A 14748-nucleotide genomic window follows, 5' to 3' on the forward strand; every position below is an offset into this window, starting at 1 on the left:
GCCAGGCAGTTCCCGCCTTGCACGCGATGGCCCCCTACCAGCGCTACCAGGCGCTGGCCGAGCTGCACGAGGGTGGGTCTAACCCAGGCTTGTTACACGAGCTGCGCACCGCGACCGACTATGCTCTCCGGACTACTAAGTCCGCCGCGTGCGCACTCGCCACCTCTGGCTAAACCTGGCAGATATGCGCGATGTTGACAAAGTTCGTTTTCTTGACTCGTCCATATCCCAGGCTGGCCTGTTTGGCCAGCCTGGGGGGACGGTCTCCTTTCTCCCAGCCCCCAAGTCCCCTTTCGGAGTCAGGGTGCGGAGCCAGAGCGAATCGCTCTCCTCCAGCTTTTCTGTGGGACCCTCGCGCTCCCCGGATCAGCACACCCGCTCCGCGCTGCCCCTCTGCGGATACGTCAACGATTGTTGCGATGACATCATTAGCGAGGGCTCTGCCTGCCTGGTCATACGCACGATCAGACTCGGCTACGAACTATAGTTCTCGAAACGGCCTCCCAAGTTCACGGGCGTGTATTTCACCAGGGTCAATCCCCTGTCCGCCCCTCTCTTGCGAGAGGAGATTGCTGCCCTCCTGGCGAAGAGTACAATCGAGCCGGTACCTCCAGCCGAGGTGGAGAGCGGATTTTACAGCCCGTACTTCATCGTACCCAAAAAGAGCGGTGGGTCACGGCCAATCCTAGATCTGCGCGTTTTGAACCGCTGCCTTCACAAGCTGTCGTTTAGAATGCTTACGCAGAAGCGCATCCTCCGATGCGTCCGCCCTCAGGATTGGTTTGCAGCCATAGACCTGAAGGACGCGTATTTTCATGTCTCCATTCTTCCACACCACCGCCAGTTTCTGCGGTTTGCGTTCGAAGATCGAGCATGGCAGTACAAGGTCCTCCCCTTCAGGCTCTCTCTGTCTTCGCGGGTCTTCACCAAACTCGCGTAGGGTGCCCTAGCGCCCCTTCGGCTCACGGGCATCCGCATACTCAATTATCTCGACGACTGGCTGATTTTAGCCCACTCTCGGGAACAATTGACTGCGCACAGAGACGAGGTGCTCCGGCATCTTCGCCTATTGGGGTTGCAGGTCAACTGGGAAAAGAGCAAACTCGCCCCGGTGCAGTGGATCTCTTTTCTCGGAATGGAGCTGGACTCGGTCAGCATGGTAGCACCCCTCTCCGGAGAGCGCGCTCGCCTGCTGCTGAACTGTCTGAGGGAGCTCGACAGCAAAGTTGTGGTCCCACTGAAAAATTTTCAGAGGCTCCTGGGGCATATGGCTTCCGCTGCAGCTGTCACGCCGCTCGGACTGCTCCATATGAGACCACTTCAGCACTGGCTTCAAGATCGAGTTCCAAGACGCTCATGGCATGCGGGCGCACACCAAGTCTCTGTTACTGCGCTGTGTCTCCGCACCCTCAGCCGCTGGAACGACCCCTCGTTCCTGCAGGCCGGTGTGCCTCTGGGACAGGCGTCCAGTCATGTTGATGTCTCAACAGATGCTTCCAGCACTGGCATGCAGTTGCGGGCCTGTGGGTAGGTGCCCAGCTGCATTGGCATATCAATGGCCTAGAGCTGTTGGCAGTGTTCCTTGCTCTCCGCCGTTTTTCTGCTGGAGCAGCAACACGTGCTGGTCAGGACGGACAGTACAGCGGCGGCAACGTATATCAACTGCATGGGGGGTATGCGCTCTCGCCGCATGTCTCAGCTCGCCCGCGGCTGAAGTCGCTGCACGCCATTCACATCCCAGGTATGCTCAACCGTGCAGCCGATGCGCTCTCACGGCAGCAGATTCACTCTGGAGAATGGAGACTCCACCCCGAGGCTGTTCAGCTGATATGGGTGCGATTCGGGGAGGCCCAGATCGATTTGTTTGCTTCCCCCGAGAATGCTCATTGCCAGTTGTTTTATTCCCTGACCGAGGGCACTCTCGGCACGGATGCACTGGCCCACAGCTGGCCTCGGGGCATACGTAAGTATGCGTTTCCCACAGTGAGCCTGATCGCGCAGTTACTGTGCAAGGTCAGGGAGGACGAGGAGCAGGTTCTGTTAGTTGCGCCCCTCTGGCCCACCCGGACCTGGATATCAGAGCTCTCCCTCCTCGCGACGGCCCTCCCCTGGCAGATCCCTTTGAGAGAGAACCTACTTTCTCAGGGACAAGGCACCATCTGGCACCCTCGCCCCGATCTCTGAAACCTCCACGTGTGGTCCCTAGACGCGAGGAAGACTTAGGTAACCTGCCGTCCGCGGTGGTTGATACCATCACTCAGGCTAGAGCCCCCTCCACGAGGCGCGCCTACACCCTGAAGTGGAGTCTATTCACTGAATGGTGTGTCTCTCGCAGAGAAGACCCCCAATCTTGCCAGATCAGTGTTGTGCTCTCTTTCCTTCAAGAGAAGCTGGATAGCAGGCTGTCGCCCTCCACTCTCAAGGTTTACATGTCCGCCATCTACGCTCACCATGACGCGGTGGCTGGCAGCACCGTGGGAAAGCATAACCTCATCATCCGGTTCCTCAGAGGTGCTAGGCGAATTAATCCAACTCGCCCCCCTCTCACGCCCTCTTGGGATCTCGCCCTCGTTCTCACGAGCCTGCGATTTGTTCCCATCGAGCCACTCGATTCAGTATCCTTAAGATTTCTGTCCCTGAAGACAGCTCTGCTGGTCGCGTTGGCCTCCATTAAGAGGGTCGGGGACCTGGAGGCATTTTCGGTCAGTGACTCGTGCCTGGAATTCGGGCCGGATTTTTCTCACGTTATCCTGAGACCCCGCCCGGGTTATGTGCCAAAAGTTCCTACCACTCCCTTTAGAGATCAGGTAGTAACCCAGCAAGCGCTGCCCCCGGAGGAGGCAGACCCAGCCCTTTCCTTACTTTGTCCACTTTGCGCATTTATGTGGACCGTACTCAGTACTTTAGATCTTCTGAGCAGCTCTTTGTCTGTTATGGCGGACGGCAGCAGGGAAGTGCCGTGTCCAAACAAAGATTATCCCACTGGATTGTGGAGGCCATTTCATGTGCTTATTTGAGCAGAGGTCAGCCGCGTCCCCCAGGAGTGCGTGCGCACTCTACTCGGAGCGTTGCATCCTCTTGGGCGTGTGCACGCGGCGCCTCTTTAACAGACATCTGTAGAGCTGCGGGCTGGGCGACACCCAACACATTTGCAAGGTTTTACAATCTGCGAGTGGAGCCAGTTTTCTCAAGGGTGTTAGGTACCTTTGGTGGTTGAGGAAACAACTCGGTGGGGTGTTGTAGCACGCTTGCAGTGCCTTTTTTCCCTAACACGGAGAGATGTGCACCTTCCTGTCTGTCAGTAAAGTTCCCCATTCAGTGAGCCCTGCAGATTCCTCTGAGGCCCCCAGCACTGACTCAGCGGAGGAGTCACTCGCTGGCCCACTATGTTAGGTCTGCCCGCTGGTCAGCCCCCGTTTTTGGGTATAGGTGCCTGCTATGTGCGATCCCCGCTGGTGATCCCCATATGCTTTTTCCGCCACGGTTAAGTCCCCCCCCTGGGTGGACCCGTGCCTTCCCTATCCGCTAACCACCTTCTTATGCGCACTCCCCCTCCTTAGGGTTAGTCCATATTTAATTCCATTTGTCTCCCTATTGGGTGCGGATGGTCTCCGCAGCGTCCTCCCTACTGGGATTGCACGCTTCCCAACATACTGTCGTATTTCCTAGAATTATCTAGACGCTAGCGACTCCCCAAAAAAATATACCTATTCCGTAAATCTTCTTTTGAAGTGGGAATAAGTTTGGGCCAAGGGCACGTTGGAGGACCGCGCCTTCCATGATTTGGGTGCGTCACGCTTGCCTGACTGCCCTCTCATCGGAGGCGTTGGTAAGGTGCAGTCATTATGGCGCTTTCAATGGACTCCCATACGTGAATTTAGAACATCAAATCCACTTATAGTACTGGAGTTCCCCAACCGAAGGGGAACGTTCGAGGTTACTGAAGTAACCCTTCGTTCATCGAGGAGGGGAACGGAAGTACTATACTCCGTCGCCATAATGACTGTCCCTTAGCTGTTAAAAGTCTCTTCAGCTTAAAAAGGATAGCACTTGCCGGCGCCAGGTGTGCTTATATGCTCAGTTAATTGGCGATGCAGCACACCTGCGCAAGCTTACGCTGCCAATTCATTGCTTTCATTGGCCCGTTCAATACTATTTCAGACAAGTAGCTTCTGAACCGAATCTCCCATACGTGGATTAAGAACATCAAATCCACTTATAGTACTTCCGTTCCCCTCCTCGGGGAACGAAGGGTTACTTCAGTAACCTCGAACGTTTTTGAAAATGCCCTTCCATGTAGTTTGTAACACAGCTCTAAGTGAAGTGAAGTATCCAGCTAAGGCTTAAATCTGTAAGTGTACAGTGTTTAAAACTGTTGATTCATCTATAAAAGAGTCGACTCATAGTGCTTCAAACGAGTCGCCTTGATACCGAGTCATTAGGTGTTTCGCCATGACGTACTAACTAAACCAAGTTATTCATGTTCACGCGCACACCCGGGAGATTTCAAACCTGCGGCCCCGCTCTTTGACACAGAAACCCAGACACACACACAAACATGCCGGTCGATTGAAGTCACACTGCAGATGAATATCATTGAGTCTCTACCCAAAGATGAAACCTCAGCATTATAGCCAAGCAGTTGGAAACTACTGGAAACTTCTGGAAACTACATGCTACAAAGAATACTTCATCGGCGTTTGTTAAAGGGCCATGAAACCCCCTCGTTTCAGCAGGGTGTTTTCACACCTCTACTTTCGAAAAAGTCAGAAAAGTGGGCGTGTCCAGCTCTGTTTAGGGGGGAGTGTCGGAGGAACTAAAGTGGGATGGTGTGGGAGTGTCTGTGCACGCGCGAGTTTCAGAGTCAAAATACACACCCACACAGACAGGAGAAAGCGATGGTGTTTAACCTACATGGACATCTGTAGTCGAATTATTTGCTGAATTAATAAATGTTGGACTTTAACTGCAGTTTGGCTCTTTCATTCAGGGAATTCATTCATGCCCCTCGCGACAAACGAGATATTTGATTCGAGGAACTGCTCTAAGCGTGTATTTTTCATGCAATGTTTGATACCGCACGGCGAATGAGAGAAAAAAAAAAACTCTGCATTTCCCGGAAACTTAGATGCATACGGCAGGTAGCGTCAGAAAGCCGCGTGTGTTATTCCGGTCACTAAATGCGGTGCTAACATTTCTGCACTCAGTGCAATAGTTAACTTAATTCGATATGAACAAACTGAATAAACAAAGAGCACTGGTCGCTCACTTACCAAATCTGTAGAGACAGGACAATCACCAGCAACTAGAGCCGCGTCTATATGGAGAGAATACTACAAGCGAATCCAGATTTCAGCGTTTGCAGATGAGAACAGCTCTCAGGTAAACAATAATCCTCCTTAGACACGTAAGTTATTGTTATCGAGCGTCGCGTACACTGTTAATCCACACGTGATCCAGATAAGCTCTCACAGAGAGAAAATGAAAACGAAACTTAACGGCAGCAAACTATAAAAGCAACACTTCACGCTTGTTTTGCCAACACAACGTGTCGTCTTTGTGGTGTAAACACGGTGACACAAATGAATATTAATGAAGTTGCACAATAGAGCGCGCTGATTGGTTTGAACCAAGCCTTACTCATGCATTAATGTATCACACTGTAAGACGTAATAAGACTCACTCTGGCACAGACGCCCAGTCTGCACGCTGGAATACACGCTATTATGTCATGTCCGTGACGCAGCTTCAAAAATTTGTTTCAAACAGGAAGTACGAATTTGCTTGAAATAACGCAAAAACAACCAATTTACACTTTTTAGTGAAATATAGGTGTCCTAATGGTGTTTTTAGCAGTGTGGGACACATATACGACTGTCAAAAGCTCAAAAAATGTGTTTTGGTGTTTCGTGACCCTTTAAAGAATACTTGGTGTTTTTAAGATCATTCAGAATGCTTAAGTACACGATTAATAAACTATTCAAATTAACATTTAAATATCCTAATATTAAGGTATGTGATAATAGTTACTTTGTATGTTAGTATATGCTTTATGAGCTTAACTTCATCCAGTTGTGACCTAATCTAAAGTGAGGACTATTTATGCTTTATAAATCCCTTATGAATGACAATTAAAGGCTCAGTTATATTCTAAACAGGACAATAAACAACTTTCACAATTGAAACTGTATCAAATAAAAGTAAATCTTTGCAATTTTATGTAAAATAAAAGTTTATAAAATGGCTAAATATTAAAAAGTTGTCAATATATTGTTCAATTATTATATATTATAGACTATTCAAAGTGTTACTGTTTGTATGTACGAAAGTATTACATGTTTTTATTTTCTTTGCATAATAGTAATAACATTAATAAGTAGTAATTAATATTACACATCAATTAATTTTCCCATTACTTAATCTCCTATAAGGACACAGACCCTGAAGACCACAGCACCAGAGATTAAAGGATTGGAATCTTCACTGTGGTGGAAGATGATAATGGCACTTCTGCATCCCTGCAATATGTGATGAACCTCGCTAAAATCTTGGAGGAGGCCATAGTACTTCAGGATATCACACATCTGCCTGCAGCCTTCGCTTACTTGTTCAGCCTCTTGTATAGACTGAATATGGAACACCCAAAAGAACTCAAATATACTTTTTAAGTGATTCAGCATGTTTTATGGAGGTTGGTGGCACATGATCTGCGAGAGTTCAGTTCATTCATTCATTCATTTTCTTTTCGGCTTAGTCCCTTTATTAATCTGGGGTCGCCACAGCGCAATGAACTTGTTTTACGCAGCGGATGCCCTTCCGGCTGCAACCCATCTCTGGAAAACATCCATACACACTCATTCACACATACACTATGGACAATTTTAGCCTACCCAATTCACCTGTGCCACACGTCTTTGGACTGTGGGGGAAACCAGAGAACCCAAAGGAAACCCACGTGAACGCAGGGAGAACATTCAAACTCCACACAGTAACGGCAACTGACCCAGCTGAGACTCGAACCAGCGACCTTGGTGGGAGGCGAAAGCACTTCCTACTGTGCCACTGTTTGAATGTTTTGAGGTCTGTTTTTGGACTTGATGTACTTTGTTGACAAAAGTGCAGTACACTTTAAAGACTGTTTGAATGGAGTGGCTTTTAGGGTTTACTCTGATTAGATGATTGTATATTCACCTGGTTTGAGTGTTTGGACACACTAATAGCTTGGTTTTAGTAAGGTTGCCAGTTATTTTATGTTGAGGCAGTGTACAATCTTTTCAAATCTGGAAACATTCAGTACTAGTTGTGTACAAACTAGCCCAATGCTGAACACGGCTAATGTCAAATGCTGATTTTGTATGCAAATGTTTTGGATTGTGATTTGAACACAGTTAAAAATAAAAAAAGTGAATTGACTATTCTTGTGTATTTAATTTGAATCCTAAAAATTAATAGTAAATGCATAATGAATCAGTTTGTTTTATTTTGTTCAGTAAACTAAAAAAATCTTGTTGGGTAAACATGATCATTTTTGTTCAGTAAACAAAAGATCTTGTTGAATAAACGTGAAAATTTTTGTTCAGCAAACAAAATATCTTGTTGGGTAAACATGATCATTTTTGTTCAGTAAACAAAAGATCTTGTTGAATAAATGTGAAAATTTTTGTTCAGCAAACAAAAGATCTTGTTGAGTAAACATGATCATTTTTGTTCAGTAAACAAAAGATCTTGTTGAATAAACGTGAAAATTTTTGTTCAGCAAACAAAAGATCTTGTTGAGTAAACATGATAATTTTTGTTCAGTAAACAAAAGATCTTGTTGAATAAACGTGAAAATTTTTGTTCAGCAAACAAAAGATCTTGTTGAGTAAACATGATAATATTTGTTCAGCAAACAAAAATATGTTGTTGGTTAAACAAGGAATTCAACAAAATATTTTAAGTCGACTTAGTTAACTCAAAAAGCTGTGTGTGATCGGTTGCCTTATTATTTTAAGTTTATTCAACTTTTTTTTTTACAGTGTGTAAGTACAGGGAACAAGGAGGGAACAAATACTGTATTTACCCTTTAACTACAGGGAACAAGCACAGGTGAATTGGGTAGGCTAAAATTGTCCATAGTGTATGTGTGAATGAGTGTGTATGGATGTTTTCCAGAGATGGGTTGCAGCCGGAAGGGCATCCGCTGCGTAAAACAAGTTCATTGCGCTGTGGCGACCCCAGATTAATAAAGGGACTAAGCCGAAAAGAAAATGAATGAATGAATGAACTGAACTCTCGCAGATCATGTGCCACCAACCTCCATAAAACATGCTGAATCACTTAAAAAGTAAGAGTTCTTTTGGGTGTTCCATATTCAGTCTATACAAGAGGCTGAACAAGTAAGCGAAGGCAGACAGATGTGTGATATCCTGAAGTACTATGGCCTCCTCCAAGATTTTAGCGAGGTTCATCACATATTGCAGGGATACAGAAGTGCCATTATCATCTTCCACCACAGTGAAGATTCCAATCCTTTAATCTCTGGTGCTGTGGTCTTCAGGGTCCGTGTCCTTATAGGAGATTAAGTAATGGGAAAATTAATTGATGTGTAATATTAATTACTACTTATTAATGTTATTACTATTATGCAAAGAAAATAAAAACATGTAATACTTTCGTACATACAAACAGTAACACTTTGAATAGTCTATAATATATAATAATTGAACAATATATTGACAACTTTTTAATATTTAGCAATTTTTTAAACTTTTATTTTACATAAAATTGCAAAGATTTACTTTTATTTGATACAGTTTCAATTGTGAAAGTTGTTTATTGTCCTGTTTAGAATATAACTGAGCCTTTAATTGTCATTCATAAGGGATTTATAAAGCATAAATAGTCCTCACTTTAGATTAGGTCACAACTGGATGAAGTTAAGCTCATAAAGCATATACTAACATACAAAGTAACTATTATTACATACCTTAATATTAGGATATTTAAATGTTAATTTGAATAGTTTATTAATCGTGTACTTAAGCATTCTGAATGATCTTAAAAACACCAAGTATTCTTAAATAACTGGTTTGTAAATAATGCAATACTTAAATTAGTAATACAAATGAATCATTAAAGTTAAAAAATACAATCATTGAGCACTTCATGTAGAGTTATGCTTAACAGAAAATAAATTAACTATTCGCTAATACTAAATAAATTATTTATAGCGTGCAGCTATTATAAGTGTTACCAAGCAGACTAATAAATGTAGAATAGGGTATGAAAATGGGTAACTTACCAGACATATCTTGAGAAAGCAAGCAGAATTTTTACGAAGAAAAATTGGCAATCCCTCAAGAGCTGCTCTTTCTCGATCTGTGACAATATCAGTGACCTAAAGGAAAGTCATTTACAAAGGGTGTTTTACAATCTTATTGTTTTGTAAGTAAAAATGTACTTAGTACATTTAAATGAGCATAGTATTTTATTCATGCTGTTGAAAAAACACATGGCTTCATTTTTAAAAAAGAATTTTGTGGTTTCCATACAATGGAATTTGATAATGGTTGTGTTGGCAAATTTAGAAAAATGTTTAGTTTCATGTGACAATTACTTTGAGTTAAAAACTACAGCTATTATTTTCTATTTTCCTCTTTGAATGTATTCATTTGAAATGGTCACTCAAAACAAGTGAAACATCTGTTATTTATCTTACTTCCATCTCACAATCAAAACACAACTTGACACAATTAAAATTAATGCAAAAGGGCTGGACAATTAAATTGTTGCAATCACGTTTTATTGGACTGTATTACCTGAGCATGAAATTCATGCTTTTGTGTTTGACAGGACAAAATATGTTGCACATGTTAAAAACATCAGACGGGTGTATAAGAAAAAAAAAAAATCTTAATGAGTACCTGCTCATTCATCTTGTTTAAAGTTGTATCCATCTCTGGACCCATTGAATCCCTTCTTTTTCTGTAGAGTTTCAGGAGAGGTGCTGTATATTTATCAAGTCACTCGATTAACTGTCTCAGGAGATCTACATTACAGATCTGAGAAAACTCTTTGCAGATCTACAATATACAAAAAAAAAAACATACATATTAATATTTACACATAATATATATATATATATATATATATATATATATATATATATATATATATATATATATATATATATATATATATTTGTAAATGTAAATATTTAAATGTTCAAATGCTGAATACAGATGTATTTTGAATTACCTATAATAATAATGTTGTTTGTTATTTTTAGCATTATCATTACTACCTTGAATGAAACTTAAGCAATTGCAATATAGTGACTTACCTCTTCCTTAAAGTCCAGGTTATCTCTCTAATTTCTTCCTGGCTAAATCTCAACAACTTCTTTTGGGCAAAGAGAAAAGGTTTCTTGCATCTGCTGGTGAATGACCGTCAAATTTCACTGATGATAGCAAGTCTCACCTCCTCAAGGAAATCTTGCATTGAATTATGTCATTGTCAATATTTCAGTCCTTTTGAGCAAAAAGAAAGAAAAATATATATTTAGCCCTTTATATTTTTTATGTAAATAAAAGCTAGCTGACTGTTAAAGCAAGTTGGTCTGAATATGATAGACATTTAGTCGAGCTAACTAATATACAAGCAAATCAAGCAATGAATTACATGAAAATCACACGATTTTCACACAAATTACACAGTTAAACACGTCACCGTTTGTTCCACTGGCTCTGGTTCGAAGGGAAAAATGGTTATGATGTGCGCAATGCTGACAGCAATCTAGATAAACAGGACATAATGTTATATTCGTTTTAGCAAGGAAATTTGACTTGGATACCTGATCTGGTATGTTATATGATACTCATTGTATTAATCGTGAGTTATTAAAGCAAATGACTCGATTGAAATCGCTATTTGTTTCAAATACATTCACTCAAAACTTTTATTGATGTAAATAGCCAAAACCAAGTGCACGAAACAAGTAACTCACGGCTAAATTATAACAAATATTTCCGTATTAGGATACACGCGCACATCAAAGCCAACATATCAAATAATATAACGTTAGATGACAACAAAAAAGACATACATACCTATGATTTAGTGATGTGACGTTGTGCGCCGAGGCTTCGAAGCTTGTATCAAAAAAACGATACATCTCGCTGAGAAGCAGTGTACCGGAGCTTGATTCGTTTTGCCATCATCACGTGATCAGTGATGTCCGAAGCTTCATTTTCGCCTTTACCCACGTGACTGCTTCGAATTTTGCTTTCAAAGGTTTAAACACCCTCAAGTGTATAGCTAGAGAATTGGCGTCTATTACATACATTTGTTTCAAAGCACTGCACCAGTCCCAAACACCAGTAATTAAACTAAACTACAATAGTATTTTTTAGTAAAAAGGTTTTGAACAATACTAAAGTGTATTAGCGTATTTTTTTTATGACTATCTTTAAAGAAAACCACCGCATATCGTAGTATTGTGTTTGACAGAGAGCATCTGGTGAATGCAACCTTGAAACATCGTTCATATAGCGTCCTCCTAGAGCACTCGCCTCCCAATCAAGAATCCCTGGTTCGATCCCTGCTTGGAGTGGGACTAATTGTGTTATGATAAACTTTTGAATACCTTGGATTTTACTACAATCATCAGTTGTGTAATGTAATATATCTTGTGTAAAAACTACAGTAATTGAGTAATTTGTTTATATTGCTGTTTTTGTATTACTACATGAATGAGTTGGTCAGTTGTGAACATTTGACATTATGGCAACACAGTGCTTTCCCACACTTTCACCAGAAGAGGTCCTCATTGAGCTCTGATTTAGAAAGCTTCGAGTAACGAACCTTTTTCCGATACAATTGAGTCGAGCGCTTCACTGGTTCAGAAAGCTTCATTTGACCATCACTACTATGATTTAGCAGAAACGTCGTTGGCCTGCTCTTAACCGCTCTATCACGGTCTCTCACATCATTAATACACTGGTAAAATAGATCGGGCAGTCAGATGGGTAGCACATCGCACAAAAAACATGTATACAATTATATACAATCGATTATGAAAACGATTGACACGTAGCTCCGCAGAAAGAAAGATGGTTCGTTTTGTCGCGCGCACGTGACAGGTACCCCCTGCAGTGAGCTATGGAAGTAAATTGCGCATGCGCCAGAAGCTTATAAGGCGCATGCGCCAACAAGAAGGGCACGCATCAACGCAAAACTAAGAATTTTGTATTAGTTCAACGAAATATTTTAAGTTTTTCACATTGAAGCACCATATTTCTTGAACAAACTAACTATTATTTGTCAGCATTTCAAATGAAGATATTTAAATTCAGTTAACTTATTAATCTTTGTTCAGAGGACTTTTTGAAAGTTGGCGTTTTTACAGTGCATGTACCTACAACTTAGACACATGATAAATGATTTCCTTGCAAAAGGTCATATTTCACTGGAATTATCCAAATTAGAAAACATTCTAGAGAATAGCCCAATGTTGAAGGGAAAGATATCTAAGATATATACAATTTTAAGAGACCAAGCTGATTCTTCTTTAATCTCATTAAAAAACGTGTGGGAAAAAGACCTCGGTTGTAATTTTGTTGATGATCAGTGGGAAGTTGTATACAAATGTATATCTTTTTCATTTTCAAGTAACAAAATAATTGAACAAAATTACAAATTTATACAAAGAATATATTTGACCCCAGTTCGCCTTAGTAGGATATATCCCGGTGCTTCGTCTTTATGTAACCGATGTAAGAAACATAAGGTCACCATTATGCATATTTTTTGGAGCTGTAAAAAACTAAATGAGTTTTGGGATTCAGTACATGAGTTTTCTATGATGATCCTGGGAAAGAAATATCTCAAGACTCCTTTAATATATCTTTTTGGGGTGGATTTGAATGAGGTATCAGACCCTTTTTTTACCAAAAGGATAAGTCTAATATCTTATGTATCTATGTATTCTGTTAAACTGGAAACAGGAACTCCCTCCAACATTTGAATTATTTAAAAATATCATAAATGGCACGCTGCATTTGGAATATTTAACATATAGCCTAAAAAACAAAACACACATATTTTTAAAAACCTGGAAATTTTTTTTTTTTGACTCTTTATGAACCCTTTGACCTGAGCCTGTATAATATCCATTGTTATCATACTGACCAATCACAAGCTGTTATTTGATTTCTGTTTTATCTAGTAACATAAACTGGATTTGTTGATGTACATGTTTCTATATTTGTATACTCTGATGCTACACTTAATGCTGAATATTCTTTTTGTCAATTGTGTTGTTTGTTATACTGTAAAATGAAAAATAAATAATAAAAAAAAGAAATGTTGAGGAACAAAAACAAGCAAATTACAACCTCAGTAAAACCATCAAAGCAGCAAAAGGTCAATACAGAGACAAGGTAACAAGGTAGAGGGTCAATTTAACAAATAACGCAAGGAGCATGTGGCAGGGACTTATATACATCACAGACTTTAAAAGTAAAGAACCTTATAATTCTAAAGTGACAATTGCTCAAAAAGTCGTCCTATGTATCATCATCTTGACGCAAACTCACAGCATTTACAATGTAGTTTTTATACTTAATAATACTTATAATACTTGTTTTATATTTGTAATATATACATATAATATACGGAAAAAAAAAACTTTTGCCTGAGGCTAAAGCTGCTTATTATCTTTCAACATTAGCTTTCATACATAACCCACTATTTCTGTGTTTATTGTTGTTATTTATTTGATGAATAAATGTTGATTCTGTAACAGTTTTCAGTCACTTTGCTCCGTTTCTCAGATCAGAATGGAAATTCTCAAAACTACCTGTTTGTCTTCAGATCGTGACAGTTGTGCATATCAGAAAAGCAGTTCCAAATGCTTTTTACATCCAGGTAAACAAATATGTGCAATTCTCTATTGTTTCCTACATTATCAGTTGCTCATGTCATGTTGATCAAAATGTATTATTTTGGTCTCTGTTGAATAGTCTCACCTCCCACAACATTTAATTGTTTGTTCATTATGGACGCCCGTTTCAGCCACTGAAGGATGGAACTCGGTTTATAACTCGGAATTCTGATTTAATTAATTCTGACTTTATAACTTGGAATTCTGACTTTATAACTCAAAATTATGATTTAATAACTCACAATTATGACTTTACAATTTTCTTTTTCCATTATTATTATTATTTTTTTTTATCATTCAGTGGCGGAAATGGGTTTCCATAGTTCATGGTGTAAGTTTTTACATGAAAAATGGCTGAACAAGTTGTAAAGTTTTAAAAAGTTGTTAATTTAATAATAAATAAATAAATAAATTAATTAATTAATTACTTTGTTTTCCAAAACTGTCAGTGTTTGTAGTAGTGACTGACAGTTCACATTAAATTTTAATAGTCAGCCATGCAGACTTTAATCTGAAATTGCATACTGCCCTTCTATATAGTGTGTAAAAAACAGTATGCAAGCCGAGTAGTATGTCCAAATACACAGTAGCCGAAGTACAGGATGTCCTATTACTTTTGATGAGATTGTGTAGTGTGCATCCAGTAGACGCTACACTATCCCATTATGCAATGCAGGAGAATTCATGTAAGGGAGTGAACCGATACAACAGATGTGGTTAGGTCATGTGATAATGACAAATGGGGGATGTAGTACGTCCAAGTTCCATTCTATTCAAATTCATACTATTTAGAAGCCCTAATGCCACAAGAAAATCAAACTAGT

The 14748-nt window shown here is 40.6% G+C and overlaps 1 protein-coding gene and 1 long non-coding RNA gene across 12 annotated transcripts in view; one reads left to right on the forward strand and one right to left on the reverse strand.

Annotated features, from left to right (window-relative positions):
- The window catches only part of LOC147844362 (uncharacterized), a 230886-nt gene extending 223473 nt beyond the window's left edge, over positions 1 to 7413 (forward strand). Inside the window, exon 5 of the long non-coding RNA XR_015491722.1 lies at positions 6432 to 7413. This is a non-coding gene — a long non-coding RNA (uncharacterized LOC147844362). The remainder of the gene's footprint in view (positions 1 to 6431) is intronic.
- LOC147844363 (uncharacterized) overlaps positions 1 to 11162 on the reverse strand; it is a 40857-nt gene extending 29695 nt beyond the window's left edge. For 3 of the 11 annotated variants that reach the window (XR_015491720.1, XR_015491711.1, XM_087254111.1), the window contains exons 1-4: positions 11091 to 11162; positions 10325 to 10511; positions 9906 to 10064; positions 9284 to 9379 (exon numbers count right to left, since the gene is read on the reverse strand). The gene's annotated coding sequence lies outside the window, so the exon portion shown is untranslated. Of the gene's footprint in view, positions 1 to 4205; positions 8550 to 9089; positions 9380 to 9905; positions 10065 to 10324; positions 10512 to 11090 lie in introns of all 11 variants that reach the window. The other 8 variants (XR_015491717.1, XR_015491718.1, XR_015491713.1 and 5 more) reach the window with 7 other exon arrangements.
- Between the last annotated feature and the right edge of the window lie 3586 nt (positions 11163 to 14748).

This window comes from Danio rerio, chromosome 5, assembly GCF_052040795.2.
Source record: "Danio rerio strain M-AB ecotype USA chromosome 5, GRCz13ab, whole genome shotgun sequence".
Classification (NCBI taxonomy): Eukaryota; Metazoa; Chordata; class Actinopteri; order Cypriniformes; family Danionidae; genus Danio; species Danio rerio.